The 14,878-nt window shown below is 46.7% G+C and overlaps 1 protein-coding gene across 1 annotated transcript in view; it reads right to left on the reverse strand.

Moving 5' to 3' along the window:
* Positions 1 to 9,984, reverse strand: part of CEND1 (cell cycle exit and neuronal differentiation 1) — a 30,660-nt gene extending 20,676 nt beyond the window's left edge. Inside the window, exon 1 of the mRNA XM_048854833.2 lies at positions 9,827 to 9,984. The gene's annotated coding sequence lies outside the window, so the exon portion shown is untranslated. The remainder of the gene's footprint in view (positions 1 to 9,826) is intronic.
* Positions 9,985 to 14,878: the final 4,894 nt, after the last annotated feature.

Genomic DNA, 14,878 nt, shown 5'->3' on the forward strand with positions numbered 1-14,878 from the left:
CCAGCCAGCCCCAAACTGAAACTCCCTCCAGCCCCTCCTCCTCTGGGCTTTGTTCCTTTCCCGGGCCAGGTGGTCACCTGATTCCTTTGTTCTCCAACCCTTCAGCTCTCACCTTGCAGGGGGGGAAGGGCCCAGGCCATCAGTTGCCAGGAAACAGGGTGTCGGCCATTCTCTGTGTCCAGACTCCTGCACACACATGCCCTCTAGGGCTCTGCAATGATCATACACCCTTACTCCACCCCCTAGATACTTAAGAACTGCCTGGGGGAAACTGAGGCACCCCCACACTATTCAGAGGAAACATTAAGAACAGTCCCACTTCGTCACACCATGGCTTGCTGAAATCAGGGAGTCATCCCCAGAAGAGAGAAGGCCTGAATTTAATATGGCTGAAAAGGGCCAAAGGCAAGTGAGGGCTTAACTCTGCTCCCATTGAAGTTAATGGGAAATTTGCCATAAGCTTCAATAGGGGTAGTTTGGGACCTTGTTATTCTTATCTTAGCCCATAGGTGACAGCTGAGAGGACTGAGCAGAAGACAGGGCTCCAGGAACAAACTGGGTCTAGCATGGACATCCGTCACGGCCTTGGGAAAGTCACTTAAAATCTCTGTGCCACAGAGAGGAAGGATGGTCCAGTGATTGAGGTACTAGCCTGCAACTGGAGAGACACAGGTTCAGATTCCTACTGTGTCACAGACTTCCTGTGTGACTATGGGGAAGACACTTAGTCGCTCTGTGGCTCAGGTCCCCGTTTGCAAAAGGGGTTTGGACACTTCCCCACCTCACGGGACTGTTGTGAGGATAAATACATTGAAGGTCAACAGGTGCTCAGATACTGCACTGATGGGGGGAGCTACAAACCAGAGAAACTAACCCTTACCTGTCTCACAAGGGTATTTCTGAGGATTACGCCGTTAATGTTTGTGTGGTGATGTTGAGTTACTGTAAATATGATAAAAACTGCATGTAAAGAGTTTGCATTTAATGCACTGGTTAATGGCCCATCTTCCCAAAAGGAGGTTGCTTAAACCCCCATCAATTTTTAATGACCTCCTGTCCTTTGGACAGTAAAAGCAATAAATTGAAATATAACATACGTCAGATGTCTCTGTTCACAGCTCTCTTTTAAAGGCCTCAGCAGCACATGCCTATCCTGCACACACTTACAGCTGTGTATTTGCCAGCCTTACCCAAGTTGGTTGGGTGAGGCTCACAATCAGCAGTACCAGGACAGGAGACACAGCAAACACTGCTGACGCAGTTTTCTCTGAAGAGCTATTTATGGTTCCCATTGCCATCCACCCCCTTCCTTGACATCTCAAGCGAGTTCTTTGAATCTTGCCATATTGAATGTTGGATGTTAGCAATTGCTTTAATAAGCGACAGCCATTTCATGTCCTAGCCAAAGAGAGAGATTCACCAAAGAAACTTCCATGTCACAGTTGCGCTAACAATAATGCTGCATTGGGACACTCACGCCAGACTCTCAAACTCTGAAAGGGACTTTGTTTAGTATATAGTTGCCCCATGCAATCCCAGCATCTTCCCTGGGGCCCCCACCATTCAGTGGCTGTTATGAGTCCCCATGTAGTGGCTAAAAGAAAAGGAGTACTTGTGGCACCTTAGAGACTAACCAATTTATTTGAGCATGAGCTTTTGTGAGCTACAGCTCACTTCATCGTGAGCTGTAGCTCACGAAAGCTCATGCTCAAATAAATTGGTTAGTCTCTAAGGTGCACAAGTCCTCCTTTTCTTTTTGCGAATACAGACTAACACGGCTGTTACTCTGAAACCTGTCATGTAGTGGCTGGCTCACAGAAGTTACCACAGCTACCAGTCCGGGGAGTTTGTCCTATATAAACTCAAGCCGGAGTGATTCATGCTTTTGGTCCTGGAGATCCTTAGTTCAGACCCCAATAAGAACCTGCCACAGGAGTTTTTACATTTGAATATCGTACAGCCAGGTCCTTCTAAAGCAACTTCTCCATCAATGCGAAAGTTGAGTTGCTTAATCACACTAGAAATGTTCTGATTGTGCAAACCTAGTTTCCTTAAGTGTATGAATGAATGAATAATCCCTGCTAACTGGGAGGAGGCGGAGTTCCTACCCTGCTCCTAGTACAGTAAACACATCGGGTTCAAACTTACCTCCTTCCTTCCTGAGGTGCTGTGTTGTTAACTGTGATAAAAATGAGCATGTTTACTTCCTGCCAGAGCTTAGTGGTTCCTAGGATGGCTTCCTGCAGGACCTTTCTGTCCTTGCTTCTTATTCCCTCTGCCACAGGGAGTTACCAATGCTTTTATATCCTGGATTGATGCACTGAGGATGTTCAGTGACAGTGCAGGCCATTTGCCCTACCCTCATGTCAGGCTGATTTCCATACATGGCAGTCAGGCAGGGCCCTGGCAAGGGAAAGGGCTCGGGCTGTTGCATAAAGCTGACTTCCCTTTCTGCAGCCATTTCTGAGGGGGATTTTCCCACAACCCAAGGAGTAGCTGACATCACTGTTGAGCCGCCATGGATTGGCAGCTGGGGAGACCCTTTGAGCCAACTCGACTCCTAGCATGTTATCTCTGAGCAGCTCAATTTCAATCCACTGGAAGTCTATGGGGAAGCATGCTGCTTTAAGTCTGTCAGGTCAGCGGTCCCAGGTCTGGTGATGCAGCACTTTTGAGTATGCTTTTCCACCCACTTCATAATGCAGGCCCATTGAGAGCAGACCCAAGGTCATTAGAACAGCATTGGTGCAATGAGCACCCTCATTAGTTCATGTCCAGCTTGGAAGTAGCTGCCCTTTTATAGCATGGGCTGCCATTTCAGCAGGGGCTGCCTGGGGCATTCACAGATACAAGCTCTCATCACGGATGTATGCTGTATGTTGCTACTGCAGATAGGTCTCTGCAAACATCTGCTCAATGTACAGCAAAAAAGCTAACACAATGTTCGGAACCATTAGGAAAGGGATAGATAATAAGACAGTAAATAATAATGCCACTATATAAAGCCATGGTATGCCCACACCCTGAATACTGCGTGCAGTTCTGGTCAACCCACCTCAAAGATATACTGGAATTGGAAAATGTACAGAGAAGGGCAACAGAAATAATTAAGGGTCTGGAACAGCTTCCATCTGAGGAGAGATTAAAAAGACTGGGGCTGTTCTGCTTGGAAAAGAGACGACTAAGAGGGGGTATGGTAGAGGTCTATAAAATCCTGAACAGTGTGGAGAAAATGAATGGGGAAGTTTTATTTACCCATTCACATAAAACAAAAACCAGGGGTCACTCAATGAAATGAATAGGCAGCAGGTTTAAAATAAAGAAAAGGAAGCACTTCTTCCCACAACATGTAGTTAACCTGTGGAACTCATTACCAGGACATATTGCGAAGGCCAAAAGTATAACTGGGTTCATAAAAGAACGAGATAAGTTCATGGTGGACAGGTCCATCAATGGCTATTAGCCAAGATGGTCAGGGATGCAACCCCATGCTCTGGGTATCCCGAAGCCTCTCACTTCCAGATGAGATGACAGGGACTGGATGACAGGGGATGGATCACTTGATAATTGCCCTGTTTTGTTCATTCCCTTTGAAGCATCTGGCATTGGCCAGTGTCAGAAGACAGGATACTGGGTTACATGGACTGTTGTCTGACCCAGTTTGGCTATTCTTATGTTCTCATGTTCTTATATGCTGACCAAGTGTGGTTACCCTTATATTCAAGCACTCTCTCTGTGAGTTGAAACGATAGCCATTTTGTTTTCAGAATGGCTACAGTCTGTACAGAAGAGGGACACACTGTGCTCTCATGGAGATTTTACTTTTGTTGTTTTCTTGGTTTGGTGGTTTTGTGTGTGTGTTTTTTTAAATTCTAAAATATAGTTTCTTCTGACTGACATATTTGGGTGCTCTTTGTGGATAGAAAAGCAGAATTCCACCTCCACCATCTTGTTATAGCCTTGCGTCAAGAAGCAATAAAGAAGCTCTTAGTCTAGCTCTGCTAATCTGAGGAGAAGACTCAGGGTTTCACTTCTTTAATACTCTGCCATTTGGGAGACTGGAACAGGAAACACAAGCTGGATATTTCCTATCATATCAGCAGTAAATAGTCCCTCCAGGTCTCCCAAGGACATGAAATGTATATTTGCCATGTGGCTAGTTATGCCAAAAAGCGGCCTCAGCTCAACTTACTTTTTTTTCCACAGGTGTAGGAAGGAAAGTGACGATAACAAAACCTCAACCACCCCAATATTTTAGATTTCTATAGCACCATTCACCATGCAGAATCCTTAAGCACGTTCCAAATTCTACAGAAGGGACCCAATTCACTGCTGCCATGTACTTGGGGAGTCATTTATGCAATGTGGATGTAAAAATCCCCCATAAGTTTTCTATGCTTAAAAATAGGAGTACTTGTGGCACCCCACCCCACCCCCGCTCTCCTGCTGGTATTAGCTCATCTTAAGTGATCACTCTGGTCACAGTGTGTATGGTAACACCCATTGTTTCATGTTCTCTGTGTATATAAATCTCCCCACTGTATTTTCCACGGTATGCATCCGATGAAGTGAGCTGTAGCTCACGAAAGCTCATGCTCAAATAAATTGGTTAGTCTCTAATGTACCACAAGTCCTCCTTTTCTTTTTGTGGATACAGACTAACACGGCTATGCTTAAAAAAGTCATCACTTTAAAATCTGATATCCTGGAGCCTCTCACAAATAGAATCAGTGGCTTCATCTCACCTTGGAAAGCTGGAAATCTCCCTTTCTAATGGCATAAATCTCTGGTTTCTAGACCTTCAGGGTCATGAGATATTGGACCTTAAACCTGTCCCTGAACCAGGACTGAATATTGCTCCTCTGGGCCTTGAATCACTGTAGTATTTTGAGGAAAGAAGGAAACAGGTGTCCAGGTTGATTTGTTTGAAAATCGTGGCTGTCTTAGAGAGTGCAGGGATCTGGAATGTTGGAAGTAATCCCGGAGGAGATGGATTAGCAGGCAGAGTGCAGGTAAGGCAGTCAAAGGCACATGACCAAGAATATTTACCACAGGGATATCAACCCCAGAAATGTGGCATATGGACATACAATGGATCCCTTCAACAGAGCTACTGCAGTCCAGACTACCACCATGCTACACAGCAGTATGGGTGAGGAGGGGACGGAAGTTTTACCAGATCACACTCTGATATGAAAACTGCTATGAAGACCTTCATGGTCAAGGCAGAGATGGAACCTTTGTTCTTACCATCTCACCTTGAAGGCTTCACTCTCAGGGATCTCCATTTATTTACCCGGGACACTGGAGGAACTGGATGGGCCCTGCACCTCTGGTCACAGCCTGGGTAATGGAAACCGGAGGCTTAGACCATTGAGCCATCCCCACATCCTGACAATATTCTCATCCCCGAGAGCTTTTCCTGTTCCCTTGTTACCTGGCAGGCTTCATTGTGCACTGTGATTGCTCCTGCACATTTAACAGACGTACCCTCTTTATTTCTTTGATGACACCCAACCATTTCCCCAGCACTCCCCAGAGCCAGTCAGACGACGCTAGCCTCTGAGGTTTGCACGCCTGGAGAAAAAGGCTGCTTATGTTTCTGAGGACGTGCTCTTGATTTTTAGGAGATCTGCATAAAGGTATAATTGACAGAGGAGGATGGAGAAGCCACTAGTGTCTTAAAGCCCATTTAGGAGTCACCTCAACAGCGTTTCTTTGCTGTTGCACATTAGAGGCCCTTTATGTTCTTTCAACCATAGATCAATGTCAATTGCAAAGCCTCCTTTATAGCCTATGATTCCCCCTTCATGTTTTTAGCCTCATGCCATATTGCGTCTGACTCCACTCAGTGTTTCCACAAGGGCTGCCTGCTCAGTGCAGGAAGCTAGGTGCTCAGAGAGTCCCAGGAAAAGCTCACCTCTGCTCACCAGTGTCTATGTTACCTGCTTCGGAGTCTCCTTTGGCAGCTTCAGAAGGGAATAACCAGCCTCTCTTACAGTAATGAGCCTGATGGGGGCAATCCCTTGAGACTTTCTGCTCAGTAATGGGTTTGCAGCGCTGATGCAATTGTAACCGACCAGCCAGGGTCAGTGTGCGTTACGCATCCCCACCAGCATTCGGTTCACAGAGCATATGAATGTATTACGGCTCCCTGCTACAGTGTCTGGCTTTTTAGCTTCAGCTGTAAACACTCCTGCTAGCTCTGGGAGGTCTCTGGTGCATCAGCCAAGATGGTGGGTGTCCATACGTGCTAGAACTGAGGGTGCTTGGTTTTGATCAGATACAGTGTTTACAGGGTTCACTGGCTCTCAGCACCCCCACTATATGAATTGTTCCCACACCCTTGTGGGTGCCCCAGAAATTGGGATCCTGCTCCCTTTGAAATCAATGGCAAAACTCAGCAAGAATGGGATTCAGTTTTTGTTGAACAAACTGCCAAGTGCATTACGATCTACGTGTCAGGCTTGCAGTATCACCTGTATGCCACTTCTCTGACTGATCTCATGAGATTTTTCCTGTGTGCTCAACCCTGAATGGGGATTGTGATTTCCAGGGGATTGACAACACTTTTCCTAGCCCCCAAGTCTGCTTCTTGATTGTAAATCAGCAGACTCTTCTCCCTCTCAAGTACAGTGAATCACAGGCAAGAGAAAGGGGAAGGATAATCTCAGATACTGAAAAATAACAATAATAATAATAATACAAAATGCCTCTGACAGCTCTGTTTAGCTTATTAATGTTCCTAATAACTAGTCCCTTCTGTTCTCCCCTAATTGAGTTCTGGACTTTATAATTCCCAGTCTGTGTCATGAGCAATTCCCCAATTAGCTGTGCTGTGGCAGACAGAAATATTACACGAGCGATTTTGAATGCACAAAACAAGATACCAAATTTTACACTCTGTGGATTACAGACACAGGCCTAAATCCGTCGCTCTGCATTTGAAATCAATGAATGCACTGCGGATACAGATTGAGATTGAGGCTGGGACTGATAGCTGAGAACAGCACACATGCCCCGGGGAGGGCCCTGGGCGATGCACACCTGTGATTTACCAAGCTAAGCAACAAAAGATTTGCACTCTCTCTCTCTGACACAGTGCTAATGCCAATAAAGGCTCTACTGAAGAGTACATTACCAGCCTCCATTGCCTCATCACTCTATGTTAATTATAACCCACACAACAAACACTTGTCTATAAAACATCCCCGCTCCTGGCTGCACTGATTTTCCCAACTCCCAGCCAGAGGCTTGACCAAACAGAATAGATGCCATCGTGCCAGAATGCGAGCCGAACTGTGGCCCTTGCAGACAGCCAGAGGAGTGCGTGGTAATAAAGAAACAAGACTCCCGAAGAATGTGCATGTCTATGAGAGCATGGGATTGTCCTTGGCACTTCTCTACCATACAACAGGGTTAAAAGAATAATCGTGTGGGAGCCTGGCCCATGCCCCTCACCCAGAAAGGAAGAAAGAAAATATTGAAGGTCAAAACCATGAAGGTCAAACTTCTAGATGGTGAATACTGAGGGCCAAACAGATCAAGTCATCTCAATGCCTCCTCTGTCTCCTTATGCTATCTCTACACCAACCCCACCCCTTTAGATGGAAAAGTCGTGGGCAGACCCATGCTCTTGCCCCCTGCTACCTCTGTGCTGGAGAAGTTTGCACAGGATGGCATCGAGTCATGGATAACAACTGTCCCCTACCTATAGGATGACCAGAAGTCCCGATTTTATAGGGACAGTCCCGATTTTGGGGGCTTTTTCTTATATAGGCACCTATTTACCCATCACCCCCTGTTCTTATTTTTTATACTTGCTATTTGGTCACCCTACCTACCTACCCCTGGGCTCCATCAGAACCAGGATCACACGGATATGTATATACAGCTTAATTAGGAGCAAAGAGACCAAATCAACAGGCATATTCACACGTCTTTTGTGAAGATACACAGACAAAAAGAGGAAGCAAAAGCATCTGAATAGATATAAACATCTCCCCTAAAACACTCCAGAAACTGTACATTAGGAATCAGATGGTAAGAATAATGTGTGTTTAAAGAGAGGTTTCAGAGTAGTAGCCGTGTTAGTCTGTATTTGCAAAAAGAAAAGGAGGACTTGTGGCACCTTAGAGACTAACAAATTTATCTGAGCATAAATCTGTTAGTCTCTAAGGTGCCACAAGTACTCCTTTTCTTTTTGTTTAAAGAGAGTGACATTTCCCTACAATGATCAATGTATCGGTGCCTCTTTACAGCCAAAAGGCTAGGTGATTCCAACTTTGTCTGTGTCCTTGCTATGTCCCCCTCATTTGTTATAACCCACTACGACAGCTACAGACCATATAGCTCTCTTTAAGCTGTCGTAGTGGGTTATAACAAATGAGGGGGACGTAGCAAGGACACAGACAAAGTTGGAATCACCTAGCCTTTTGGCTGCAAAGAGGCACCGGTACATTGATCATTGTAGGGAAATGTCACTCTCTTTAAACACACATTATTCTTACCATCTGATTCCTAATGTACAGTTTCTGGAGTGTTTTAGGGGAGATGTTTATATTTATTTTCCACTGAATGCATCCGATGAAGTGAGCTGTAGCTCATGAAAGCTTATGCTCAAATAAATTGGTTAGTCTCTAAGGTGCCACAAGTCCTCCTTTTCTTTTTGCGAATACAGACTAACAGGCTGCTACTCTGAAACCTGTATATCTGTAGTCCATCTCCTTTTCTTTGGCAGACTCTGACACACAGCTGTTTCTAGCACAATATGGGGGGGGTTGGGGGGGAAGTGGAGGGGGAAGAATCCAAAGGATTCCCTCCGCCCCCACCCACCCCCGAAAAAGATGACAAATCCTTTGAGCAGGAAAATGTCAATAGCAACTAATTGGGTTGATGGGAATTTCAAAGTGTATTTGTTTGTTTAGCATCCTGCCTGCAGGATTAATGACTAATTAAACAGAGAAATGAAACCGTCAATGCAGAATGTAAATGAGAACGAACAAAATAATCCATTCAAGACTGAAAAAAAAAATGTACAGCTAGAATCCAAAACAAAGGCTGGCGATTTGTTTTTTAAAGGCTCCGTTTCTATTGAAAAGATTTTAGCTGATGATGCAGTTTCAAAAAGAAATGGATTTCCTAATCTAGCCATCTGTGGTTTTATTTCGTTAAAACCACTTCTGTATTTCCAGCATGCTGCTGCCGCTCTCCCTTTCTAATCCGGTTTTAGGACGAATTCTAAACGTGCCCCCCAGAAATCACAGCGGAGATTCTCAGGAGCATCCGCAGCAATAATTATGCAACAGCGGTACCTCCTGCAAACCAAGCAAGCAAAGGAAATAAGCAAGTGACACAGAGCCATGCAGTTTGTCCATCTGGATTTTAGGCACATGCAGTGCTTACACTTGTGTGAATGTTTCCCCCTCACTATCTGACCTTCAGGGAGCAAGGCATGACACAGGAGAGCGGGCTTTTGAACAGAAGGCATTCAAAGTGAGCTCTCCTCTGCATTCACTGTTGTTTTGGCCAGACTGCCCTGCTTGTGTGGGCAGAGACCAATGCATCAATAGAGACAATTACTGGCAGTCCAAACACATTTGGCATGGCAGTCCCATGACCTCTGTCACACAGAGAGCTGCAGAAATGAGCACACACACCTTTAACAGGCAGATCCAGATCTCTCTCTCTCTCTATTCACCTGCATGCAACCACTATTCACCCACCCACCCACACAGCCTTCCACAGACTCAGGCCTGTGTGCTCCTCTTTCCCTCTTGGGTCTGGTATGTATGGAAGGGCAGGTAAGAAAAGCAGCAGCCCCTACCTTCTCTCCCCAGACTGTTGTTCGCACAAGTCACACCTTGGAAGCTGGATGTTCTGCAGAGAGGAGGGAGGGAGGACGGAAGAGGCAAAAAAAAAAACCCACCCTGGGAGTTTCCCACAATGCATCGCTGCAGTCCGCATAAAGCTGAGGAGAGGAGATGGGAGGGAGAGTGGGCGGTGCAATCAGGAGAGAGGGGCCAGGATGCTGGAGGAAGAAAGGATGCTGAGGACTGGCCAAGAGGGGGGCGAAAGGGGAGGTTAAGAGTGGGTCATGTCAGTCTCCTGGGTCCTCATTACTCCCCCAGGAAAGTGGAATCTGGGTCACTGCCCCAGGAATCCTTTTCTCTCTCAGACCAGCTGATTGCACGGGCTCTGTGGCTAGGGGCTCTCCCCAGAGCACAGCACTGAGCTCCTGCCTGCCATGAGGAGCAGCAGCTGCTGCATTCTCTCTCTCCGTTTGGAATCCTGAGCGTGCTTGCAGCAAACTGGATTCCTCGTGAGGAAGAGCACCGAGGTGTGGTGGTGGTGGAGGGTACATGGGGAGTGTTATTCTGGATTGCTCAGTAAAACAGGACCCCTCATGGTGAATGTGTGTGTGAGAGAGAAGGGGAAAGGGAGGTTAATCCAGATTATCAAAACTGGATCTCCCCATCCCCAAAAAATGGATTCCCAAGCATGTATGCATGCTGGGGGTGGGGGATGCATTGCAATATGGATTGTCATATAAAACTGGATTCCAGAGGGACAGCGTGCATGGGGGTGGGGGTATCAAGGGAAGAAAGATTGCCAAGGGAGTGGCTGTGTGTGTAGAAGTCCATTTGTTAAGGAAGGATGGATCAAAGCTCACCACATGTGTGTGCGAGTAACCCCCCATTGCACATCTGTGCAGGTGCATGTGTTTTTGTTTACTCTGGGGAAGGAAGAAGAAATCACGTGGGATTGCTGTGCACTCCTCATGCTGGATTTATTCTGTGTCCAGGCCTCTTAACCCAACTCCCTCACCCTCACCCCCTTCACCCCGAGAGCCTGAGCCTGACCCACGTGCAGTAATACAAGTTTTGTGGGGAGTAGCCTGTTCCCACCTTCCTGGCAAAAGCAGAGAGTCCAGAACAAACCAGTTCCGGGTTTTCCACAAGACACTCTGCTGAGCATTTTGCTAGTCCTTTCCTAGACCTCCAGCCAGGCCCGCTGGATTCAGTAAGGCTGCTAGTTCCTTACCCTGACAATTGATTCTCACTGTGTTAATTTAAAAAGCTCCAGGGGCCCTGGCACACAGTGCGTTGTGCGGGGACACTGTGGTTGTTTGCTTTAATAAGCATGAAACTGTGAGCATGGGATTCCTGCTGTGATGTGATGGCATAGAGCATGGTGGGAGTCTTAAAGAGCTGGGTCAACATTTCAACGGGAACCACAAGTGCTCAACATCTTGGAGTGTCAGTTCACTGCGTGAGACACGTACATACAGATTTAGGCAATTAACCACAGGCAGCCCAACTGGAAAACGTGGGCCTTGCTGTATTCCAGACGAATAATGCACAGAACTGGTCCCTCCCAGCAGCTGGGAAATGGAAACTCTGCTGCTTACTGGTTCTACTTGGCTTCCTTGTTCACTGGTGTCACCCTTTCTCAGCCAGTAGGGGATCTCCAGCAGGAATAGTGCCTGCCATCTCAGATGAGCATCAGGGAACATTTCCTTCTCCTTCCAAAGTGCTCACCCTCAAAATGGACAAAACTCATCCCAAGCATAGACACCACTGAAATCAAGTCATAAAACAAAACCATCACTTTAAAGTCTTACGTTAACTGCCGCACGGTGTCAGGTAGCTCCAGGGGCAACTGAGGCTGTTTAAAACTTTACTTTCAAGTTCATACTGTTTTCTCCTCTTATACAGGGCAGCTGAGTAGTGGAACAGCAAGGAAAAGGGCCACGAGATGATGGACAAAGAGTGAATGAGGTGCACCAGATCCTCAGTTCTGTAATGCTAAAGCAGCATTGCTCCATTGACTTCAATATAAAGCATCAACTCCTGCAGTATATTTTACTGAACGTACAAACCCACATAAATGAAACCTACTAGAAACATATAAAACATCAGTGGCTTGAAAGTGAAACCCCAGCCCTCAACAAAGAGAATGTGTTGGCTGAATCGACATTGTATCGTGCTGGATTCCCACCCTCCATTCCTACGCTTGGGCCAGGCACAGGGGTGGAGAGGTGGATGCAGATGCCTTTAAGCCATCTTTGTACCCACTGTATTCTGGGGCCTGCCTGGAGCGTGCAGGAGGCAGAGGTGAGCTGTAGTGCAGTGCAACCTGGCCATGACTCTTCACCAGTTCTGGTCCCAGTATAAAGCCCTTATACTAACTCTACATCAGCTGGAAGTATCAACAGGGGCACATTTCTATCCCCTTTCAGGCTCCTTTTCAGCATAAAGGAGCCTTAGAATATCTGAGAATCTGTCAGGCCCATCAATGGCCCCTTGTTGGCCTGCATGTGCATAGATCTATGGTGTTTAGTGCCCAGTATTCATTCTCTCTCGCTCTTTCATAGGAGACACCTATAGAATATAGTGAGCAAGTTTATTTGGCTTGCAGTTTTCTTACTCAGTTTTGGAGTCCGTTATAAGTATTGTTATTGATAAATCTAAGAGGAAGATTGAGTGCTGAACACTAGAGGGAGAATAGTTTGAACAGTGTTTGCTTCATTTGCATTTAGGAAATCCATCCTTGTACCATGAAGTATGGAAGAGCCTCTATAAATTGGATCCATTTCCGGCTGTTCTGAGAGTAGCCAAAAGCGGGTCATGCCTTGCTAATACAGTGCTTGCTAAGCGCAAAACAGCAAAGCAGGGTGGAGCCCAGGAGTACTGATTCAGATCGAGAAGGGGCAAGGCGAAGCCAGTACTCCCCTCAAGGTCAGCAAAGGAGAAAGCCCCCTGAGCTTAAAATGTATCTTAATTATGGTCTATGAAATCTACATTCACAGCAGAATGAGGCACAAAATCTCAGATGACTGGTTAGAAGCAAGGTGGGGAGGGGTGGGGGGTACTAGGGGGTTGGGGTCCTGGAGAATGGTGACCCCCTCCCTCCCCTCTGCATGCACTATGGCTGATCAATCTGTAAAAGCACCTGCCTCCTGCCTGCATAGGACTCCTGCTGCTTCTAACCAGGAAACTCAGTTTTGACATGGGCCTGCTTGGGGGGCGGGGAAGCAGCCCTGCCTTCACCATGTTAGAAGGGACAACAGCCATATAGATGGGGTTGTCGGAGAGAACACAAGGCACTGCAGTGTTCCCACCGTGGCTTGTGCAGAGTGCATTTTCCAGGCACATTCAGACAGCGGAAGGCTGTTTTTAAACGTTCTAGCACCTTGGCAAATTGCTATGAGCTGCATGAGGCTAGGTGGAGCTTAATCCTGCTCCACTGAAGATAATGGGAGTTTGGCCATTGCCATCCTTGGCTCACTGTAGCTTTTAATTAATGACAGGTTTCAGAGTAGCAGCTGTGTTAGTCTGTAAAAAAAAGAACAGGAGTACTTGTGGAACCTTAGAGACGAACAAATTTATTTGAGCATAAGCTTTCGTAGGCTACAGCCCACTTCATCGGATGTCACTTCTGGAGCCTCAGCCATTGGGAGGAGTGACTCCTACCAATCGTGGGGTGGAATTTGCTTGACGTTTCTGTAACATGTGCCCAGCTGGTACAAGGATGGGCTGAATAGAAAGGCTTGCCAACGGGGCAATTTAGCTGTTTGTTGAAGCCGTCTAATTAACCAGGTAAAGTTATACCAACTTAATTCCTGACTAAGTGTCCACACAAGGATTTATACCCAGATATCTACAGCTGTATTATTAGACTGCTATAGTTATGCCCCTTCCCCAGCTAGAGAAACCTGAAATCCCTACCCTCTGCCAAGGGGCTAGGATTGCAAACCTGCTATTCTGCAGCTGGCCAGAAGATGACAGCCACACAGACAAGGGACAGAAGGAGGGAATTTTTGTCAGAAAATGTACAAGGTGGCTTGGCTGCTTTAGGGGAGAGCTGCAGAGGCCATCACAAGAGGAGGGAGAGAGATTGGACTCTGGCCTCATGCCGCTGTAGCCCCGCTGGCTTCTAGAAGCTACTCCTGATTTCCACTAGGGTAAATACGAGGAGAAGGCTTAGGGCCTTAAAACTAAGAAGCTGATTTGCCTTGGGTGTCACAGTTGTACTATGTCACAGTCCCACCGGGAGGCAAGGTGATGGCGAGGGAGTCTCCCACAGGGGAAGCACAGGCCGCCATCTGGGACATGGTCCCATCTCTCTGGAGACCGTCATGTTTCCGTAGAAGCGGAACAAATCTTGTTTCACGCGGTACAGTTTTGTAAGGCACCACATCACACGTGTTTGTGTGGCAGGGCAGGCCGTAAACACACACACAGTGGGTTGCAGTAACTTCATGGCCAGGGTGACAAGGGAGATGTCATTTTTTCTAGTGGATTTTTAGTTCTCTTGAAGGTGAGGGACTATAGCGCCACCTGGAGGCATGCTGCATGCAGGGCAGGGCTATGCGGAATATCCCTGCGTAGGTTTGGAAATGCACTTGTCACAAACTGCACCACCTCCTGCTATTCCAGTGTGGTGGTATTATTATTACTACCAGTAGGTCATCTCTAGGCTTAATCCTCTCCAATCATGGATCTGCAAAGACTCCTGTTTTCCTTGTCCTGCCTCCTTTCCCCTTTAGCCTGACTTTTGCCCCTCCCCCCCGATTCTTGACCCAAAGCACCCCCTAACAGTGCACTACTGAGCAAGGCTAATGCACCTCATTTTTGGGTTCAGCTTCTGATCCCAGTTACAGTCCCACTTTTTTTTTTCAAATGAAACGATTCTCAATTTACACCAGGGTAACAGAGACCAGAATTTGGCCCATGATCAACAGCATCCCCTTTTATTAGTAATATTAGGGTAGTACGGAGATGCCCCAGCTGAGGTCAGGGCCCATTGTGCAAGGTGCTATGCACAGTGAGAGACGGCCTCTGCCCTGACGAATTTACAATCCTTGTAGACAAGA

The sequence above is a fragment of the Caretta caretta genome, chromosome 6, assembly GCF_965140235.1.
Source record: "Caretta caretta isolate rCarCar2 chromosome 6, rCarCar1.hap1, whole genome shotgun sequence".
Taxonomy (NCBI): Eukaryota; Metazoa; Chordata; order Testudines; family Cheloniidae; genus Caretta; species Caretta caretta.